Source organism: Mustela nigripes, chromosome 1 (genome assembly GCF_022355385.1).
Source record: "Mustela nigripes isolate SB6536 chromosome 1, MUSNIG.SB6536, whole genome shotgun sequence".
Taxonomy (NCBI): Eukaryota; Metazoa; Chordata; class Mammalia; order Carnivora; family Mustelidae; genus Mustela; species Mustela nigripes.
Genome location: NC_081557.1, coordinates 251,790,087 through 251,812,946, shown reverse-complemented (window position 1 = coordinate 251,812,946; position 22,860 = coordinate 251,790,087). Strand labels below are relative to the sequence as shown.

The window sequence follows — 22,860 nt, the reverse complement described above, 5'->3', positions numbered from 1 at the left end:
AATAAATATATTAAAAAAAAAAAAAAAGCTAAAGTTTGGGGCACTGGCTCAGTCAGTAGAGCATGCAACTCTTGATCTCAGGGTCGTGAATTCAGGGCCCATGTTGGGCATAGAGCTTACTTTTTTAAAAATAAGATTCATAACACAACTTTTCTTTGTTCCCTCCAGAGAAAATCTGGAAAGCCCAGTCCATTTTTTTCTCCTTCAGCTAAAGAAAGTATGAACACACAATGTTTTAATAAGAAATAATAAACCTGGGGCGCCTGGGTGGCTCAGTGGGTTAAAGCCATTGCTTCGGCTCAGGTCATGATCTCAGGGTCCTGGGATAGATCCCCAAGTCGGGCTCTCTGCTCAGCAGGGAGCCTGCTTCCTCCTCTCTCTCTCTCCCTCCGCCCCCCCCGCCACCTACTTGTAATCTGTCCATCAAATAAATGAATAAAAATCTTAAAAAAAAAAAAAGAAAGAAACAATAAACCTATGCTTTGGAAACTTTCAATTGATGGACCAAAGTCAACCCACACATTTAAAGTTTCTGACCACTACTGTATCAAAATTGTAATTTTCTTTTGAGATTTTATATATTTATTTGAGAGAGACAGAAGATATGGAGGGAAAGCATCAGTGGGGAGGAGAGAGAGAAGCAGACTTGCGCGGAGCAGGGAGTCCAACACAGGACTGAAAAGTAACCCAGGAGTCTGAGATCACAACCTGAGCCAAAGGCAGACCCGTAACTGACTGAGCCACCCATGTGTCCCTGTAAGAAGTTTTAAAAGAATAAAAAGTGGCTCCCACATTCATGTAACATACATTTGAATATCCACAAACACCCAAATAAAAGCATATAAAGACCTTTTAGATATTTGAAAAGTCCACCCCAAAAATTACAGCTATGGAAAATAATAATGTTTTCTAAAACCTGGAAGAAAGAGTAATAATCAAGAAAGTTATGAGTATGAACTTCTCATCAACTCTGACTTTGAGACCCTACTCAGTTATACACAAAGATTGTTTCTGGAAATAAAAATTAAAGTATGATTTTTAAAAATTAACCCACAAATAAGTTCCCATTTTACCAATACAGAAATTTTGTTGAGTAAAAAAGGTATTGACTCATTAAGCAATACATCGAGAAATTAAAATGAGAGGTTAACAAGTATAGAGAGACTTACCTAGTACTCTGTGAACTTGGATTTCTGAATATAATTATCTGGCAACCCCCATGAATCATACATTAAAAGTCTAGAATCTACGAGTACTTTGCCCTTGGAAGCTGATGACTTGCATTCTAAAATATGGTTTCTATTATGCTTCACAAGTCAAAGGGGAGGCAGACAGAAACTGGCCAAGGTAATAATGACAAGTTAACTCCAAATGACTTGCCTCTTTTGCCCAGACAATCAGTAAGTCACAAACACTCAGACACACACCCTCAACACCATAGGAAGAAAATTAAAATGAAATAAGGGCTGTTACCCCATAGTACGTGGGCAAAACACCCACAATGTTGACATATAAATCTTAAACACAAGTAGGCATTTGACTGACACCACCACTCACCAATCTGGTTCTACACCTACATTCAAAACCACCCTGTTCCAGGAGAAGAGTATTGTTTTATTCCTCATGCAAGACACTGAAGCAAGAAGACCAATGAGAAGTCCATAAAAGGACAATTTCGCATCACTGTCTTCACTGCTCACACTGTAGATAGTATCTACAGCTGTGGAAAGAGCCCATCAAATATGCTTTCAACTCTTTTCTCAAACTTCCATAATAAAAGCAAGAGGAGATAAAACCATACCTATGATGTCCCCCTCCTTCCTCAGCATTCTAACTTCTCTCTAAAAACAATTTTGTGAAATGCCTCCAACGAACTTTCTATCTACTGATGAAGAAGGTTTTCAAAACTTGCTCTCTGAAGAGGACATGAATAAAACAGAGATGAGGGAGAGAAGATAACTTTACAAATTAAAAAAATTTTTGAGACTCATCCTTCAGAATTATTCTTAGAGGTGGAAATAAAATTCCAAATTCGATCTTCGCTTTCTGTATTTCCTCAATAAATGGCCTGGACAAACATCCACATCAGCTGGAACAATCCATTAGCTCTGGTAATTATTACAGTACATAGTGGTTTTCTAGTCTACCAGCAATTTTCTCTACAAGCTTTCCAGACATATGACAGAAATCAACAATTGGGACCATAATATCAAACATCTTACTACAGCCCCTTGTATATAGGGCCTTAAGACAGAATATAAATTTAAATTCAAAACTTTCATTAGGATAGAAAAGTGATGCTGTTGAGATTATCTTAAGAGACAAATTATTCACTTTCTGGTCTGCTTTCCTTTCCACCTTTCTTGACTACACAACAAGAAAACCAGAATATGTAAACTCAGTCCTACCACTTTGGCCTCTGTCCCTATCATGATCTCGTGCCATTCTTCTCTCTGGCATTTCTAATGGAGCTTGAAATTAACTTTTTCTTTCTTTTTTTTTTTTTTTTTTTGGCTTTCTGCCTTATTTTATTTTGTTTTGTTAGTCTGCGTTTTGTTTTCCTTTAAGTGTTTTACTTTATGCTCCATTTTCGAAGAAGTCAGCACAGCTCTGAAAGCAGTTTGTCTTAACTAATGCTACAGAACAAAAGAGGAAATATATAAAATATTAATATTTAAATTTCTCTCATGTATTATATCAGACTTTTTTAAAAAAGTGAAGACAGAGGCGTAGGTTTGGGAGAAGGGGGGAAAAGAAAAAAACCTTGACAATATGGTAGTATTATGTTTGGAGAATAAATTACATAATAGTGTCTTAACAAGTAGCCTTAAAATGACACAAGATTAACACAAACCTACGTGGACATATAATCTAAATGAAAAGTAGAATCTAACTCAATGCCTCCAGAAGGATAAAAAGAAGTTAAAATTCATAAAAATAAAAAACCTAAAAGGCTTCTCTGCAATTATAGTTATGATGGAATTGGCACAGCATGGTTTTAACCACATAGAAGATTAATATTTATATTCAACAAATGTAGCTAGAAAAATGTTATTATATCGCCTCCTTTTCTCGCTAGGAGCATGCTGATTGAAATGGATTCATTTATCTAAGCTGACAGCCAGACAAAACTATATTGTGAATATTTTTTATCTCTGATTAAATAAGAACTTAGCAACATCTGGTTTGCTACAATTACCTTATATTATTCAAAATATGGTTTTTTTAAATATGTTTAGCTATGTCACACTGTGTTTAACAGTTCTTTTTAATACAGCATTCAGAAAAAAACTAAAACAATTTAATTATGGAAGAAAGTATTAAGTCAAAAAACTCACAGAAAAATTACATATTCACTTTTAGAGCAGTTAGGATTATAACTAAAATCGGGTATTTGATTACCCAGAACAAGAACTTAAGGGTTTTTATGTTCTTGCAAAAAGTCCTTTCAGCTGTCAACAGAGGTTTAAAATTGTATCTCCTCTAGAGAGTATAATTAGAGAACAGAGACTATCCTATATTGAAAGAGGAGTTCTTCCAGACGATGCAAATATTGACATCATATTACAAGCCTACCTGTGAGGAGCAGGTTTTCACAGGCCAAGGGATAAAGGGCACCAACTCCTAGTTCATGCACATCTGTAAATCTTTTCAGAATCCCTGCTTTCAAAATATTTTTGAAAACTATATTGTTTTAATTATGCGTGGCAATTGTATACTTTTTTCTTAATGGCGCCAATAAAGTTGCTGAGCACTATTTAATTATAATCCTTCATTGTTTTATAATGTTCATTGTTTTATAAAGTTTTATAATACTTTCTAAAACTATTCCAGTCAACATAACAGTTTGTTCGACCTAAAGGACTCTGAGCACATACCCTATCCTTTGAAATAGTTCTTTCTTTGCAACAATAATACTGTTTTCTTCGATCGTCGCTTTTAAAATGAGTAATCTTCTTCAAATTGTAAATATAGTTGATTTAGGGGGAAATGTACCGTGGGGAAAATTTGTCTGCCCTGAAACACTATGTAGATGAACTGCATTTTATAGTCTCTCTGTATTAAGTATATATGCCCACAGAAAGTATGGAAGTAAGTAATAATGTACTTCTGGCATTCTTATCTGACAGTGCCTACAAGTGTTCGGGCTTCTGTTTGCATCTCATACATTGCTGGATAATCATTACCTTCAGAATACCTCAGAGATAGAAAAAGAGCATATGGTATACATGAAGTAACATGACAAAACGATTCCAAATGGAAAGCCATGAAAACTGCAGTCAACAGATAAGAAATATAATGTCAATCTCACAAAAAGTTGGTGAGCAAAGGAAATTAAGAGATGGCTTGACTCGGGTCCTCCACTCTTCTTGCTAAGTAAGGCAAGGGTGATGATAGCACCTATTTTTTTCCATCTGACTCTCATCTACAATAACCAAACCTCATGACAGTGCTCTATGTTATATGAACTACTTTAATGCTCACAATCCTGCTATAAAATAGATATCATTTGCCCAATGAGAGGGAGAGGAAACCAAGGCACAGAAAAGGACCATAAGTCACACTGCTGTCATACACTAATTCCAAGGTTTAGGATGACGTTCACCTGCCTCTAACACCCATGTTCTAATCACTAAATCCCACAGACACGGCCAAGTTTTTAGAGTCTATGCTATTTTTTTTTAAGTTACACAAGGTGCATTTCACGTATGATGCTTTATCTAACACACTACACCACCTTTTAAAAAAAAATCAACCTATCAACATAAAACACAAACCTCATTTACATACTCAAGTACTCCAGATTATGAAAAACTAAGAGCAGCCCCAGCCTTCAGTGAATTTATATTTTCAGCAAGAGGTAAAGCAAGAAGAGGAATAATGAAAAGCCATGGCACAGAATGTCCGAAATGTCATAAAAGAGATATAACAAAAGGGCTACAGAGAATTAGAAGACAGGACTCCGGGAAAAATAAAATATTTAAATTATTAATGAAAAAGTCATAAAAGCTAAAGTGCCTGAGAAGTTCTTAAATAATATACAATTAACGTTTTTGCCTTTGTCACTAAGATTAGATACCACTGTAGTGTTGCAGGAAACATGCACGTCTCTTAACATACTGTTAAAATGGGAATTCCTTTGGGGGAACCTCAGTGGCTCAGTGGGTTAGGCATTTAGGTGTCTGCCTTTGGCTCGGGTCATGATCCAGGACTCCCAGGATCAAGTTCTGAATTAAGTTCTTTGCTCAGTGGGAAATCTGCTTCTCCCTCCCACTCCCCCTACAACTCCTCTCTCTCTCTCTCTCTCTCTCTCTCGCTCACTCTCTCAAATAAATAAAATCTTTCAAAGAAAGAAATAGGAACTTCTTTGAATGACTTCAATAATGAGGATTTATAAACACTGTTAGAACCAAAATGTAAGAAACTTTGTGGTTTAAATCCTTATAACTAAACTAAATGTAGTTCCAACATATGACGTTTACTTAACATTTGAAATACAAACATATAGGGGCGCTTGGGTGGCTCAGTGGGTTCAAGTCTCTGCATTCAGCTCAGGTCATGATCCCTGGGTCCTGGGATGGAGCCCCACATCAAGCTCTCTGCTCAGCGGGGGAGCTGCTTCCTCCTCTCTCTCTGCCTGCTTCTCCGCCTACTTGGGTTCATTGTCTGTCAAATAAATAAAATCTTAAAAAAAAAAAAAAGAAATACAAACATATAAAAATTCTAATTATATGTCTTAAAGAAGAAATTTTAAAGTTCAAGTAAAAATACATCTGACTTAACAAATGGATAGAGTACAATAACTACATAACAGTACATCAACAAGTAGATCAGTAAAAATGAGTAGGAAGTTCAGATAAGGTCATTTAACCAATGATTACCATCACTTAGATCCCCTGTGTCCTTACAATCAAATTAAAGTACAGAATATTAGAGACAAAAGGGATATTATTTAATGTAAACCTCTTCTTTATAAATGACTGACACCAGAAAGAGGCAGGCTCTGTCCTACACCTCCCAGCTGCACAGCAGAAGCATAGATTATCCTACAACTGGTCTCTCCACAACCGTTTCTTGATCCCTCCTCCAATTATGTCTACACAGAGGAGCCAACATGATCTTTGTAAGAGGAAAATCCGACATTGTTATTGCCCTGCTTAAAATCTTTAACGTCTTCCCATTGCTCCTAAGATAAAGTCCAAAATACTTAACCTCAAACAAACAAACAAAAACCACCACCACTACAAATGCAGGGTTCCTACTTCTAACCAGATTTCATGCCACTTCCTCTCTCAATCCTTATGTTCTTGCTATGAGATCTTCTCTGAATCCCTCACAAGAACCATTATCTTTCTTCTTCTAGGGACTGAAACAGCAGGTTCTCTACTTAGGGAAGTCTATTAGGTTGGTCAGCTCTTACATATACTCCAAGGCTCAGCAGAAAAGAAAACCTCTCATCTAAAGTGCCTGAGATCCCTGAGCCTAATATTCTCACAATATTCAGTATTTTCCTTCTTTTTTCATCTCTATCAAAGCTGTATTACATTTTATCACACAGGAAGCACTCAACAAACACTGATAAATGGAGGAAAAAGATTAATGACTCTGAATTTCCTATCTTCTTATTATAGTATTTCTCCTCTGTTAAAAATTTTATTCACCTAACGTAATTTGCTTAAACCACACTTATCATTTTGCTCAGACTCTTAAACTAAGATCATCTATTTTTTAAAACATGCTTTACCATCACTTTATTAATATTAAATGATTTGTTCTAAATAACAAGGAAATCAGCTTTCTCTTCAAACACTGTAGGAAGTCTCCAAAATTTACATAATAGCTAACTTTTAGAAATGAAGAGATGATACACAAAGTCTACTGTCTTTACTAAGTGATAATACCGCATTTCCCTTAACAAATGTTTGCCAGATTGATATTTTACTGCTCTTCTTTGACAAAGAAATAGTGATAACCACAGAACTGCCAAACTTTGGTACTGGTATTCCTAAAGCTAGTTCCTTCACTTCTACAAAGTTCCTCAGGAACAAAAGATACTGGATATTTCATAGGCCAGTGGGGATGGAGAAAGACTGAATGAGGATGAACAGAAACCAACCGTCTAGAGTAAAACAACCTAGCAGTCACAAAGACACAGATTGACATTTTCAAAACTAAAGAGTCTTGGCTTCAGTATTTGTATAGCTCTCAAGTATGCTCCTCATCTCAAATCTATAGTGTCTGAGCATTCTTTATGGTCAATACATAGTTTATTGTCCTGAAATTTAATATTACAGGAAGACAACTGATACTAAAATGTTCTCTATATTGACTTATTTTCTCTGAAAAGTGAAAAATTCCAGTGTGTTGTCCCTATTGCCAAGTCAAAGCAACTATGCTCAATTTTCTTCCCTTTATTCAGCTCTATTAACCTCCTACACTGGAACATGCTTGGGTTTTTGATGAGCTCTTCTGATGACAGAATGTGAAGGGAACAGTGAACCAGCATATTCTCTTGGGTGCCTGGTCAACCTTCCTACCTCAGTTCAAATGTCAATTGCTCTGGGAAGTCTTTCCAGATCCCACTCACCTTCCAACATAGACAAGGTCTGAACGTGTTGCCATAGCTCTCTCTCTTACCATCCTGAACTTCACCTTTGTAGCACTTACCACAATTTCAACTAAATCATTCATGATAATAGATGCACTGCTTAATGCCTCTTTATGTCCATGATTTTGCAAGTGCTATGAAGTCAGAGCCTCCTTCTGCCACATTATGCTCCATATATATACCAGGATCCTGCAGACATTTGGTGTTGACAATTACATATAGTGAATAAACAAAATTAATGCCTTAATGAAGCTGGTCTTTTGAAAACTGCAGAATACATCAAAACAATTTAGAGACCCACTTAGAGGATCCCAACCTCAGCGACAAATAAAAAAATTAACACAAACAATAAAAGCCATCCATGGGCTAAACATTTTATATATATATATATATATATATATATATATATATATATGCATCATCTTATTTAACCTTCACAATAACTCTTAAAAGTAAGTGTGTTTATCCCCATTTTAAACCTGAGGAAACCAAGGTATGGAGAACTTAAGTAACTTTTACAAGGTTCTAAAGAGAGGGGCTTGGAAATCATGCATTTCTGACTCTCAAGCTTATTCTCTCTCTTTGTTTCTCATTAACATATGTTTTATTACTATATTTTGTATTCTCCTACATGTGTATTTATTATTTTCAGTAAAGATCATTTGTTTAATATAGAACTTAATTACATTAATGCTTAAATCCTAACATGATGTGTAATAATTTTATGTAAATAATTCGGTTAAAAAATAAATTCAGTTTAAAAAAAGGAGAGAAAAGGGAACATTGATTATTCAATGTATACACTTCTGCTTTATAAATGAAGAGCTGTTGAAGTGGCCTTAGTAGTAAAATCTTTAAAAAAAAGAAAATTAAAAAAGAAAAAAGAAATTGCCTTAGTAGAAGATAATAGTGCCTTGGGCCCAGATCTCTGGATGTGGAATTTATCTGATACATAAACATAAGGGGAAGAAAGCTGATATAAGAAACTGTATTGAATCCCATATATCAAATCTTAATATGATTCATTGATAATAATTACTATCCTTAATATGGAGAAATATGAGAGAAACGTATTAGAGTCCTTAGCATTTTTAAAGAATGTAAAATACCTTCATTATGTCCACTTCTTATTAAGGATTCACAAATAGAATGTCTAACCTATTTTATGGTTTCAAAATATACTATTACCACATGTAATCTTGTTCCTTAGTACTTTAAGAAGAATGTAACTTGAAAATTCTTTTTAAAAATACCTATTATATTTTCTTGAAATATCAACTTGCTAGTACAAGTATTCTATACTAATGAGCTCTACCATTTTATTTTACCTCATGGATGTTTTTAGAGAAAGAACCCCCAGTCCTATCCACAATTTACAGATGAAACAGACCTACAGAAGTTATAAGACCAGTGTGATCAGCTACACAGTGTCACCACCATGGCTAAAATAAAAAATGAGAACACTCAAGTACAAGACTGAGAAATTCCTTAATAAAAGGCAGCATATGCTATGCTATATGCTGTAACCCAGCCGTGTCACTTTGGACATGTCACTTCAGTTCTTGAGAACTTAATTTTTACTTTATTGTGGTATGAATATGAATACTGAACATGAGATCTACCCTCTTAACAGGTTTTTAATTGTACAGTACAATATTGTCACTACGGTTAACAATATCGCACAGCAGATGGCTAGAAATTCCTCATATAACTAAAATCTTATACCTGCTAATTAGCAAACAGGGAGCTGTTAATCAACAACAATTTAATATTTATTTTGAGGAAACAAAGTGTGCTAGAGTGTGCCTTTTAAGATTCCTTCTATGCCTTTATTATTTCATATGCAGGCACAGAGTAATTTTCAATGGTTCTTGAACTTACCCTTGCAACAGTAACTTCAAACACTGCTCTCATGTTCAATTGTTTCTTCTAGGTCCATAAAGCACACTTATGCAGTTATATATTCATTTAGTAATCAAGCTTTAAACTCTGTCCTATTAATATGTTCTGGTGTAGATTTAAAGAAAATACAGAAAGTAAAGTAAGAACTGGTTACCAATCTGACTGCTAGGAATGTACCTTACATTTCTACCTTTATGACCGGAACCAGAAGTCACAAAATGATATTTAAAGTACATGCTGTTTTTTAAAGATTTTATTTATTTATTTGACAGCGAGAGAAACAGAAAGAGAGGGAATGCAAGCAGAAGGAGTGGCAGGCTCCCTAGGACCCTGGGATCGTGATGGGAGCTGAAAGGCAGAAGCTTAAGGACTGAGCCACAGGTGCCCCAGAGCTGTTATTCCTTTTGACCAAAAAAAGGACTACTGAAATCAAACTCAATAGGTATTGCCATCACTCTCAAAATTATAAAAAGTTGCAATATACACCTGCTGTTTTCTTCTTCCATTCTAAGTAGAGCTACTGAACACCTCATAATTTATCACTCACTTTTGTTCTTATGGGCAGATCTTTAATTGAACTTATAACAAACAAAACTTGAGTTCATGTTCGCTAATTATGAGCCACAATGTGCTGGTTAGTTACTTTTCTCTACTGACCTCTTTCTCCTCTTATAAACAAACTTCATTCACTTTAAATATGTTTCCTGATTAAATTTACCTCTACTTTTCATACTTAAATTTTTAAGAAGCCCAAACCAAGCCTTCCGTTGCTCCTGTTTCATATGGGTTTGGTAGAGAAGACCTTTGTCAAGCTGACGCTTTAGATGAACTTGTGAGAGAAGAGACCTATTCAGAGCAGAGAACAAAACTAAGAAAGTTTATGGGGACATAAACTGGATGGTGAACTTTTCAATTCTTCATAAATCAGTCTCATTGTATGGTTTTGTTTTAACATTACGTTAAATTCAAAGACATCAGGCACAGTCCCTTATTTAAATGTTAATAGCCAGTAAATTTCATTTTTTATTACTATTTTACTGACCTCAGCTTTTACACATTGATATATATGAGTTAGTAATTCCTAAAAACTACCGAACAGTGAGTTACTAACTTTACTAAGTATATAATAAACTAGAGTTAGTAATGACTAATTATTCATAACCAAGAGTTAAAAATTCTCATGAAAGAATTTCCAGCAAGTTAGGGGGGACCTCTTACGCTCAGACAACAAATGGTAACCAAGCAGGAAAAGTCAAATGGTATTTATTTACTCTGTCACAGTAATTGTACTTCAAGGAATCTGTGCTACAGAAATCACCAGAAAATGAGACAAACTTAACATTACTTATCCTAGAAAAATATGACAACCCACATGGATAAAGAAATGTTTAAGTAAATTATAATGTGTCACTCCACAAAACACTGTACAATATTTAAAATGAAGCTTTCAAAAAATTGAATGGCATTGGGAAATTTAGGGAGAATTACACAAACTGTATATATAGTTTAACCTTAATTCTACTAAAACAAACACACATACACATAAAATACAGATAATATACAGAATATGTGGATAATCAAGTTAAAATATGTGTGAAATAACGTCTGTGAACACTGAAATGTACCACTATGATATATAGGGTGATTTCTCTTTTGACTTTATGCATCTCTATATTTCACAAGTATTCAACATGAGCAAGTACTATAATCAGAAAGAAAAAAAACCACCAACTTTTTAAAATACGTGTGTTCAGAATTTAGAATGAGCTGCATTGGGTTGGATGAGTGGAAATCAAAATGCAGACACTAAGGGCACCCAAGTAGGATTAAAAGAGGTTACATACATGATGAACACTGGGATATAAGAGCAACAATTCCAGAATAACATCTACCAAGCTAAGAGAGAGTAAGTAGGAAGGAAGTTAACACAGTGAGATTACTAAACCAAGGGAGACAGACCACTACACCATCCTCTGATAAAGATATGTAGTCCCTCATACAAATAATTCATTCATTTGTAATAAAGTAGGTTAATTTCTCATTTACAAATCTAATGCCTTCTTTCATACCTCATTACTTTTGTATTGTAGCTCTATCTCAAAACTCCCTATATTCAAGGAAAAAAAACACACATACACACCACTGCAATCTCACTATCATCCAATATTCAAAAAAGGTCTCATTGAAAAATGTCTGTTCCGAGGCTCTAAGCAAATTTCATTTTGAACCCTACTGTCTGCAGCCCAGCAGGCTATTTCACCAAGATACGATCACACATTTAATCAAATGCACCAAAGAAAGAAATACTCACAAAGTTTGCTTAATAATGTCAATTCAGAAAAATACAATGTTGACAGACTACTAATTTTTTGTGCTCTTTCTTCTTCAAGGATATGCAACAATGAGGAAGGGACATGGGAGTTCTTCTAATTAAGTTTTATACTAACCTTTAAAAATCTCCCAAATTATCTTCATATGTTACTACTTATATTCAGTTGGTACTAAAAAATGAAGTCAATACTTCCCATTTTGAATAAAAAAATAAATAAAAGTACATTAAGGAGGTTTCCCAAAGTCTACAAAAAACACTTCTAAAGCCTCATTTTATTTGAGCTGGTCAAGTGTCAGCATTAAACACTACCCATACTCTAGTTTTAATAATAATGGATCCATTATTTTGAATAATGCCTGTCATATGGGTAACATTATTATTGGACAGGTTGAAGTATATTTTCATTGGATCCTTTAGACAGCTAATAAATTGTATGAAATGTCCTATTTGATGTGCTTTTGAATATTCTGCCTCTAAACATAAGGTTTACTTGAATAAATAGAGTAGCATGCCATAATGAGGATACTAACTAGTGTAAAACTATTAGGTGTCTCTAATGGATGGATTCACATCTGCAAACCCACCTTTCTGCTTTTACTTATATTTGCATTTCTTTTACAATGTATTTACTCGCATGCCACAGGTTTTTGTTTCTTCAGTTCCTTCCCTCTCGTGCAACCTCTACATGTGGTTTAGAAACTCTGTTCCTTTTCAGTAAGAACCCTCATAATGTGACTGGTGGAGCTAATTCATAAGTTAACCATGAACTCTTGTGTCCAATGGCACATCTTGGGATCTCTGTTCACCTGGTTATGTTCAATGTCTAAATAATTTACATTTAAACCTACACTTACATTTAAGAACAGTGTTCCTCTGCATTTTTAAGCATATGTAGCAAAAATTCAGCACTCTATCTGCCACCAAACCTATGTCCGGTACCCTATTTGGAACTGTACAATCACAACTCTACCATAATATGACGGAACGGCATACGTTGCTTAAGTAAAGTAACATCTTTCAAATGTTTGGTAGCTCTACAGATATGCATTGCCTTGACAACTCAGGCAGTTTCACAGGTGTTCTTGAACCTAAAGATTTGAATCCCTTGATTTGCATGCATTTGTTGGGCCAAGTAAGTAGGGAAGCATTTTCCAAAATCGCCTTGGTCACATACAGGAAGGGAATAAAACCCATTTTTAATGGTTTTCCTAGCCAATTTTCCTAATGTCTGACCTGTCTCGGCTAACAAAGGATCACCACAGTGAACTTTCAGGTTTTAACTGCCTTTTTAATGGAGTCTTTCCTTCTTCAAGCTAACTAGGTATCTGTCCACAAAAGATCAACAATTTCACTACTGACTCTACTAAGCTGGAGAGAGTAGACTGATCTACAGCCGGGTACCAAAAATTCAGACTGTGGTCAAAGGGAAAGGATTCAGTAGGCAAAGAGAATGAAAGGTGGTAACTGGGGTAGGGACATTCATCTGGAGAGAATCCTAGTGGTATTCAGGATGCTATTTTTTTTTCCTCGATGCCTAAGTAAAGATTCTTTAGGTAAGAAACGTAATAACCTCCCAATAAATTAATGATTTTAGCCTAAAGCTAGTTGGAGGTGTCTTTGCAATTAAAAGAGATAATGAATACATTCATTTTACTAAATCTTGTAAGTTGAATTTAGGTCCATAAAATAATTGAAATGTTATAAAATATGCAGCATTTTGGAATGACTTAACTAATATTTAACTGTCACACATAAAAATTCTTGAAAATTAAAATAAAATTTCACTGAAAATACCTGTAACTCAAAAAATGATTGTGCATTATTTTAAAAGAAAACGGTTGCCTAAGTTCTTCTTCCGAAGTCAACTACAGTTAATAATATGATTAAAACTCAACAGACAAATTCAGCTGAACAAGTAAAGCCAATATGAAGAAGAAAGTCTATAGATGCACATGTTAACAGAAAACTATGTCTCAATAGACTCTCTGTCCACTCCTTGAAGTCATGATCAGTATTCTGAGTCAAGGTTCAAACAACTACCAACAGCCATTGACAGACAAATCGAGAACACTGAAAATTGGAAAAAACAGAAGACATAAATATAAACCAGTGGAGTCTTCCATTCTTGCCAGAAATAAAATCTCATACAAAAAGATGACCATCAGTCAGGACCATTTACTCTCATCCAAAAGTATCTGGAAGAGTTTTGAGGAGAGGAAAAGGGGGAAAAAATACCAAAGCAAAACAAAACAAAATAGGAGACTGTTGAAAAACGTCTTACAGGGTCAGCTGTCAATGGAATGCATTTTAGTATTCAGGTTACCCACCCATGCAGAACATCAAAAACTGGGCTTGAGTCTCTCCCCTATTCTCACAGGCTCAGGCTACTGTGGAGCCACTGGGGCTGTCTTGAATAGTAACACACTCTGCCTCTGCGGGATGCATAAACACCAACACAAGCTGATCAAACAGAAGGGGGTGTCCTTTCTACTTGGCTTTCATTTTCTTGAGTCATACTTTAAAACACTTAATTCTGGTACAATTTAGCAACTCAGCTGTCCAAGGTGCAGCTTATTTTTTCATTCATCTTTACCACCTACTTCGTTGTTGTACAGTCTTTCTGCTTTAACATAAATGCTGGATAATTATAGGTATAAGTCACCCATCTTAATAACTTCTTTTATGCGCAATCATCCTTGACATACAGATGCTAATTCCAAAATTTGGGCTTATTTATGACCCTTTCAATACTTCGGGTCTTTAAAGCAATTTGGGGATTTGAATTTTAAGGGTTCGACTATGTTTATCGCAATCTTACAAGGACTTGAACTTTAGGATTATAAATCTTTTAAAAGCATAGAAATCCTTAAATCGTGAACGTTTATGATGACTTGATTTGGTTACAACACCGCAGGAAATTCTGATGCAGTTAAAGCTTAAAGAGCTGCTGATGCCATGTGAAAAGATGATCAGGAGTTTAATTTAAAATGTCTTAAGTTAAATTGCTACTTTTATACGTGATTTAAAGGCAATCTTCAGACACAGCACTTGGTGGCTGTCAAAAATATTTTCCTGTCAGGATTATATGATTTTTAGTGGGGAATTAGTAGCAGAGCATAACATTTTAAGATTAGGATGAAAAACTCAAAACTAGGTACTTAACAAAAGGTTAAAAAAGAAGAGAGAGAGAGAACACGGGAAAGTCAAAAAGACACATGAAACCTTTCTCAACTGCTTATGAAAATGCTATTGATTTTCATAGCTCATCAAGGCCTCTTCAATTAAGAAAATGATATTTGATTTAGCTAAATTTTCTTACTAATGGTACTTAAGGACATTTCTAATAATACTGTAACTAATAGTAATAGGGACCATTCATTAAATGCTCACTCGATCAGGCGTTTTTCTATTTACCTCCTATTCCCCTCCCCAAACCAGCCATGTAGCTTTTATTACTTTTATTTTACAGCTTGAGAGGACAGTTAGGAGGTTGTGGAGGTGGGACTGTATTCAAGTGCCTCCCGTTCCAAAAGCCATTTCTGAGAAGTTCATAATAAGGGACAGTGCCCATAGATGGAGTATAACTTAGTTTCTACAATACTTGATCAGTATTAACCACAGTGGAGATGAGAAGTACTGCAACACTAATTTCATAGTGGTAGGTCTAGAAATTACACTAGCCATGGAGTATCTTCCCCCAGGATGTATATAATTTATAAATAATATACCTCTGAAGTTTTCACATAGATGTCAAAGCGCCATTTAGAAGTATTACCGTTCATCAGTGAAACTTGAGCATCTAGTAAAACTAATCTCTCCGTGGAGCCTCCCTAACTCATTAGGCATATTACCGCTCACAAACAAACTGAACAACACTGTATAATTACCCCAAAGATCCTTTTCACTGAAAATAGCCTGTTGTGGTGCTTGGATAGTGATTAATAGACTAAGAGTGCAATGAGTTGTCTTGATATCACTTCAGAAAAGTGATTTCCTCCCTAATAATTCCCAAGATACATAAATATTCAATTAGGGTCTTTGAAATCTAGTTTTAATTGGGCATTCACTCTCTACCCAACTTTAAACTTAGCCCAAGCTAAGAAAGGTATTTTCTTAGTTCTTACAATTAAAAAACAAAAACAAAAAAAAACCCCACAACTCTTGATGGGTTTTAAAGTGGGAGAGTGGGAGGGTAAAATAAAGCCAAGGTTATCTTTTATATGAAATTTTCAAATTTAACAGCATTTTAAGACATACTGTAAGGCAATGAGGTGAAACATAATTGAATCACATGGGAAGTTGATTAAAGTTTCCTGGGACCCTCCTGAGACTTAGTAAAAATAATAATAATGACAGTAGCAAATAGTTCATCTCTATTATTATGTGCCTAGAACTGTTTTAAGCACTTTACATGTCTTTTCCCTTTAAATCTTTACCAAAATCCATGAATTAAGAACAACTGTATGTCCATTAAAATATATCAGGAAATTGAGGCATTGAGAAATCCAGTATCTTACCCAAAGCCAAATAATTTATCAAACCTAGGCAAACACACAAAGTCTCTTCTCTTCATCACCACACCATTCTGTCTCTCCAGATATGAGAATATCAAGACCTGGGGCCCAGATTTTAAATATTTCCAGTAGCTCCTCTGCTATTGTCAGCAAATCAGGCTGGAGACCTGCATTTTTAAAGTTTCTATTTCGGTAACTGGGAACCAACAAAAAACTAAAAACAAGCTTTCTACATTGGAAAAAGAATACTGAAAATGTCAAGTAATAAAATATCCAACCTACTTGTGTCTTTTTAAAGTGTGAACAGTCTTATTTTCTTATCCTAGAGGACTCCTTATATGGTCAGATGGGGTACAAGAGACAGATCTTGGAAAAGTCAATACCAGTGGTTCTCAGACTCTCTGGTCCCAGGACCCTTTCACATGCTTAAAAAATGATGACATAAAGCAACTTTTTAATATGTTGGTTATAGCTATCAATATTTATGAACTAATAGTTAAACTGGGAAAATTTTAAAATACAAGAATATACAAGCACACATGCCATAGGCCGTCAGGGCAATGATGTCATCACAGTCCCGAGCCTTCTGGAAAACTCCAAGGTACACTTCTATAGGTATGAAAGTAAAAGACAAATAACAACATGACATTGTTACAAAACCTTTTTCCTTTTACACATTTTCTGAAAGGGTCTCAGGGACGCACACATTTCCCCTGAACTCATTTTGAGAAGAGAGAACTACCTGCTTCACAAAATAACTGACCCACAAGTTTTACCAAAAAGAAATACTCGATTGGGGGATTTAATTTTCCATCTCAGAAATAATTTTCACAATAAACAGAATTACCACCAACATCATTCCATTTAGATTCTTGAATAATAGGGACCAAATGTTAACTTCTTCTGCTATGTATACGTAATCACTCTTATGAAGAAATTCATTAATATTAAACTAAATTTTTGTTTTCTCTGTCAATAAGACATAAGCAAGACATAAATCATTAAGATCTCTAGACTGTTATGATCAAATATAAGAACTCTCCCTCTTCACCCACTCCCTAAAACAAATGGAAAATTCTAATTAATTCTGAGTACAGTGGTTAATTCTTTTACATATTTGTTAGTACATAAGCACACTTCACAATTCTAAGAAAAATGTCATACCTGGTTACTTATGCAGTAGTACAATTAATTTTATTGGACCACAAAAATACTCAGATGGAATGACATCAAAAGGTTTTGGGAGGGTACATGCACATCTTAGGACTCATCAAGGCTACCTAGAGGCACGCTCGCATTACTTTCTCACACTGGCCAATAAATAGCAATATCAAAATCACAATGAATGAAAAATGAGGATTTTTCTCCCCACTTATCAACGACAACAATACACATAGACAACACACACAAATGGAGATAACAAAGGGAAAATGTCAGGGGGACTTTACTCATGGCTGAATCTTTTTTAACTTATATTTTATTATAAAATAGTCTATAAAGAAATTCATTTGCATAAAAAACAAGACATAAATGTAGTAGTAGTCTAAGTGTAAATATGTCCTTGAAAGCAAGCAAAGGCTAAACTACAATATAGCCTCTGTCTTTAGGGTTTCTCCCTAGGTGAGCAAATCCATATTTGAATGTAATGCAAATCTAAGAAATCCAAGGGAAAATAGCCATTTGCAAAACTCAAGGAAAGATCACCTCCCTCTAATTCCAACTGCTCTAGCCATCTACACCATGCTAAATTTAGGTTGCACAGCTCAAAAATTGCTCTTTGTTCTTAAATATAAAAATCAGTTTTCCTTGCTGATTTCTGGGCAAAAATGCCCCACTTGTAATAGGAACTCTCACTCCTACTTGGTAGTCCTTTTCAGAGTTTCAGCCAGTGGTTAAAGTGGTCCAAATGAAATCTGAAATAGAACTGAGTTTAGCATCATATTATTTGACTATCTTCAATCCGTCTGCTTTTATAACATTTTAAAATCTCTTGTTTAGGATTTGCTAGGCTGTATCTCACCAAAGAATTAAAGGTAAATCAAGACCATAAAAAAAATTGTCTCTCTTAATTACTAGAAACAATGCCAGCCACAGTAGCTGGAGCCAGCACATCTCATACTTGCTATTATTCCCCGTGGAAAGGAATATTTAAATCTCCAAACTGTAGGAAGATCATTAAGAAAACCTTCCATTCATATTTTTGAGGAGAGCTCTCAATCTGAAGGATAATCACACCAAGCCACTTAAAATGAGACATCAAAAGCATTTACCCATCAGGCAAATCACATGCTGATTTATCACTCTTCAGGCCAGGGATGCCCGATTCAGCCTAACAGGTCTAAGAAATATTTGCATATTTCACACAAACCTTTATACTAATCACTCCTCCCCTCTGAGTTTATAGAAATAGTCCAGACAACCATATACACCAATGGAGCAGGTTATTGAATATTTAGAGATAGGGAAGTGCTATGGAATGGCATTCAAGTACTCTGACACATTCACCTTCAGCTAAAGACAGCACAATACGCTGACAGACACAGTTCTAATGACATCAGGACCTGTGGAATGTATGACTGCTAGGAAACACATGCTGCTAGGAAACAAAGAACAGATCTGATCAAATCTTCTATTGTAAGGACTGGGAATCATTGTGATTATATCTTCTAAAATGAGAGGACAAGTGTTCTTTAATCTTCAGAAATATTTACAAATGTAGAGATTGTAACACATACCCTCTAGAAATGAGACAAATACATGAAGCTAGATTCTCATAAATTAAATCACAATTCTCTAAGTTTTCTATTAAGATGACAGCCACTACCAATAGTGCATAAAAATATAACTTAATCAAAGTCAAGCATCAACGATTCTGTATTCCTTTTTTTATCAGCTTAAGCTTCTTCAAGAAGTCAAGATCTTAAAAAAAGATCTAGAAATTATATTATCTAGGAAATAAGTACAATTTTACATTACAGTGCTATACTTTTAAAAACGAAATAGAACATAGTCATTTGCACCAAACACCGAAGCAGTCAAAGATAAACCACAACTAAGGAATTTAGTAGCTTTTAATTAGTGAAACTGAAAAGCAGTTTAGCTTTTTAACTTTTTAAAATCTGTTTATCTTCGTACATTATTTAACTCATGCTTTGATTACAAAACAAAACAAACAAACAAAAAAAGCGTGAAATGAAGTTGTGAACTATTTCAACAAAAATATCCTTTTAGCTCCTACACAAATTACTCGAAAACCTCTCGGTGCTGCTATCAAAGAACTGACAATTCTATCTATAATCCACATACAGACAAACTGGGCACCAGAACTCCAGGTCATTCAGTACCATTACAGGCTGAAAAACGTATCAGGGAAATCTGGCTAAATTCTGTTTAATCTCATAGGGAAATGAAGAACATTTTCTAAGTGAAAAATTACTAAAGAAGTGTTTCTTTGTAGATTCTACAATGACATTCTTTAACTGGTGTCGATAGCCCAGATGATACTGAATTAGCAGACCGCCTATTTACTTCAGAGCAAAACACAGAAGGCATTTTTTTTTTTTTTCCTTCCTGCCAGAGTCTATGCGTCTCCTCATTTCCCCAGCAGCTGGCTGGAAGCATGTAAAATCAGAGGTGCAAGAAAGCTTCTACTTCCTAGTGAGTAATCCACCAGGAAAGTAAACGCAACAGACACCACCAGGTTGGGCTCTAAAGGAGAGGGCAGGGATGCTTACACCGTTATTTACAATGTGCTCCAACTACCGCAGGCAGGATCACTGAACACAGGGAGGAGACACCCAGAGGTGGCTCTCACACCTAGAGTTCGCCCAATTGCTAGGATAGCTCTGGGCCATAAATAAGGCAGCTCTATCAGAGTGAGCGAAGTGACCGGAGAATTCCAGAGACCAGGGGTTACGATGGCTTGACTCGGTTCGAGCAATCTGGTCTAGAGAGGACTGTCCTATCCCTTGGTCCTCATCAGGGCCAATCCGGGGTGCGTCGAGCGCTGCACCAGAGACACGCGCCGCACTCATCTCGCGGAAGTGCTCCTCACTGGGGAGAGGTGACACTGTGAGGCTTCCTCGCAGCCCTTATGGGGCCCCGCGGCCTCCTCCAACCAGATTTTCTAGTTAAGCGGATCCCAGGCGATTTCGATAAGCAAGCTCTCAGCTCAAGGAGCATCAGCTCTGCCATCTCCACAAATATCTCCCGGCCATCCCCGGAGCGCGCAGGAACGCGCACACACTGTCACGCACACGCCGAGACCGCACAGCCAGCTGACCCTGGTAGCAGAGGTCGCCCCCACCCCTACATCGACACCCACCCACCTATAGCTGCGGGGCTGGCACGCTTAGCCCCTCAGCTCCGACGGGGGACCAGGGGCGGGGGCGCGGTGGCACTGACGCTCCGCTGCAGCCCGAGCGTCCCCTTCTCCCGTTGGAAGCTCCGGGGCGCCTGCCCTCCTACCTGTAACCCAGTCGACCGCGGACACCACCGCTCGTCCTACCCCGCCCTGGCATCCCAGCTGCCCGGATTCGTGCAACACCGTCCCCCGCCCCGTGCCCACTCCCAACACCGCGCCGCCCCGGGCCACCCACGAAAGTAGCAGCATCCTCCAACCAGAACCGCCTAACAAAGCCTGGGCAAGCAGCTCTTAACCAAACTGCCGTGAAGGGGACACCACGGGCGGGGTGCGGAGAGGCAGCACGGCTCTACGACTCCGGGGCGCGACCTGGGCAAATGCGGCCCCTACGGATGCTCCAGGCAGGCGTCTGGGCAGGATCGCGGTGAGCTCGCCGCCCCTCGGTCCCCATCAGCCCAGAGCCCAGCTCTCACCCGGTCCCTGTCGGCTATTCAGCCCGCTCCCGCCTCCAGCGGCACCAGCTCGGGCCGACGGAGAGAAGGCGCCCCCTGGTCTGTTTTCAGCCCCCGCCAAGCGATGACACCGGGGTGAGAGAGGGGGGAAAATTCCCGGCGTGGAAATTCCAGTTTCTATTCCCAGCGTGCCGGACTGTGAACGCGCCGGCTCTGCTCTCCCCTCCATCCCTCTCGGCCGCCAAATCGCCCAGTTGCTGGAAAAACCTCGAACCCGTGCCAAACCCCGGTGCCCACCAGCCAGGAGGCTCCCTTCCCACCCCGCATCACGATCGGATGAGTGTGTGTGCAGGCGAGTGTGTGAGGGCGAGTGTGAGTGGGTAGGTGAGTGTGCGCGTGAAGCCCGCACCCCCTGAGCTGCCCGCCCCGCGGACGCCACCGCCTGCGCGGGGCCGGGGCCACCACTATTAGCAAGAGTGAGAGGAATAAATTACCTTCCGCAACCGCCGGTCCCTGCGATCGTCCCATCAGTTGCTCAACAACCTGCAGCCGGGGGCAGCGTCCACAATCCAGCCATGGAGCCCGGGGGCAAGAGACCGGCCGGCCCCGGAGAAGGCACCCCACCACACGCGGCCAAGAAGGATACCAAAGCGCAGAGCAGGCAGCAGGAGGGTGGAGAAACAACAACAAAAAGTCTCTCCTTCCTCCCCCCCCCCCCTTTCTTCCACTACACAGCCATGGAGAAAGGGCAAGGGGAAAACAAGAAGAAAAGACCCAAATGCGTGTCTTCCTTGACGTTTCTCTCGCTCCAAACACACCGAGGGGGTCGAAACGGAGCCAAGAGAGAGGAAGGTTCAAATGTGTCTCCCAGTCCACAGTTGCACAACTTCGGAGTCAGGCTCCGTCTCCAGCAGCAGCCGAGAGACCCGCGCGGCGGCTATTAACATGCGGCAGTCATCACGGAGGCTGCCTCTCCTGCCGCTGCCGCCGCTGCCGCCGCTGCCGCCGCCGCTTAAGGAAAGACGCCGCTGGAGAGACCAAAAATCTTCCACCATCCCCCAGCCGATCTTTATATCCAGTTCTCCCACCCCACCCCCTTCTCTTTCTTCTTCTTCTTCTTCCTCGTCCTCCCCTTTCCGCTTGGGAAAGGGAGCAATGGAATAGGTAGGGGGAGCCGCGAGAGCCTGGGGTGGCTGCTTCTCCGTCAAACCCGCCTCCTGCTGCCGAGGTTTGCCCCCGGCGGAGGGTCTCCTCTCGCGCCCGCAACCCGCGCCGAGAGCCGGAGCGAGGGCCACGCAAACTCCTTCCCGGGTGCACGGTGGGGGCGCGCGGGTGGAGCGGGCGCCCGGCCGCTGAGGGCTGCGTCCCGGGGGTCGCGGAGCCCGGAGCCCGCGGGGTGGCCGATTAGCTGGCCGGCCGGGCCGGGCGGCCGAGGGCATGTGGGAGCTTCATCGCGCGGCCCCGAGCTCCGCGCCGCCGCCGCCGCCTCTTCGGTTCTTTCTCTTCTTCGACTCTCCGAGAGCGAGCAGGGCTCTGGCGCTCTCCACACACGCACACTCACACACGCGCACACACGAGCGAGCTCCTGCCAAAGCCAACCGTGCAGTCAGCGCGCGCGCACACCCGGAGAAAGAGGACGGAGGCAAAAAAGAGAAGAAAGAAAGGGGAGGGGGCGAGTCACAGGCGGC

General features: G+C 38.6%; 1 protein-coding gene across 12 annotated transcripts in view; it reads right to left on the bottom strand.

Annotated features, from left to right (window-relative positions):
- Window positions 1-21,750, bottom strand: part of ADGRL3 (adhesion G protein-coupled receptor L3) — an 801,456-nt gene extending 779,706 nt beyond the window's left edge. For all 12 annotated transcript variants that reach the window (XM_059384586.1, XM_059384618.1, XM_059384626.1 and 9 more), the window contains exon 1: window positions 21,667-21,750. The gene's annotated coding sequence lies outside the window, so the exon portion shown is untranslated. The remainder of the gene's footprint in view (window positions 1-21,666) is intronic.
- Between the last annotated feature and the right edge of the window lie 1,110 nt (window positions 21,751-22,860).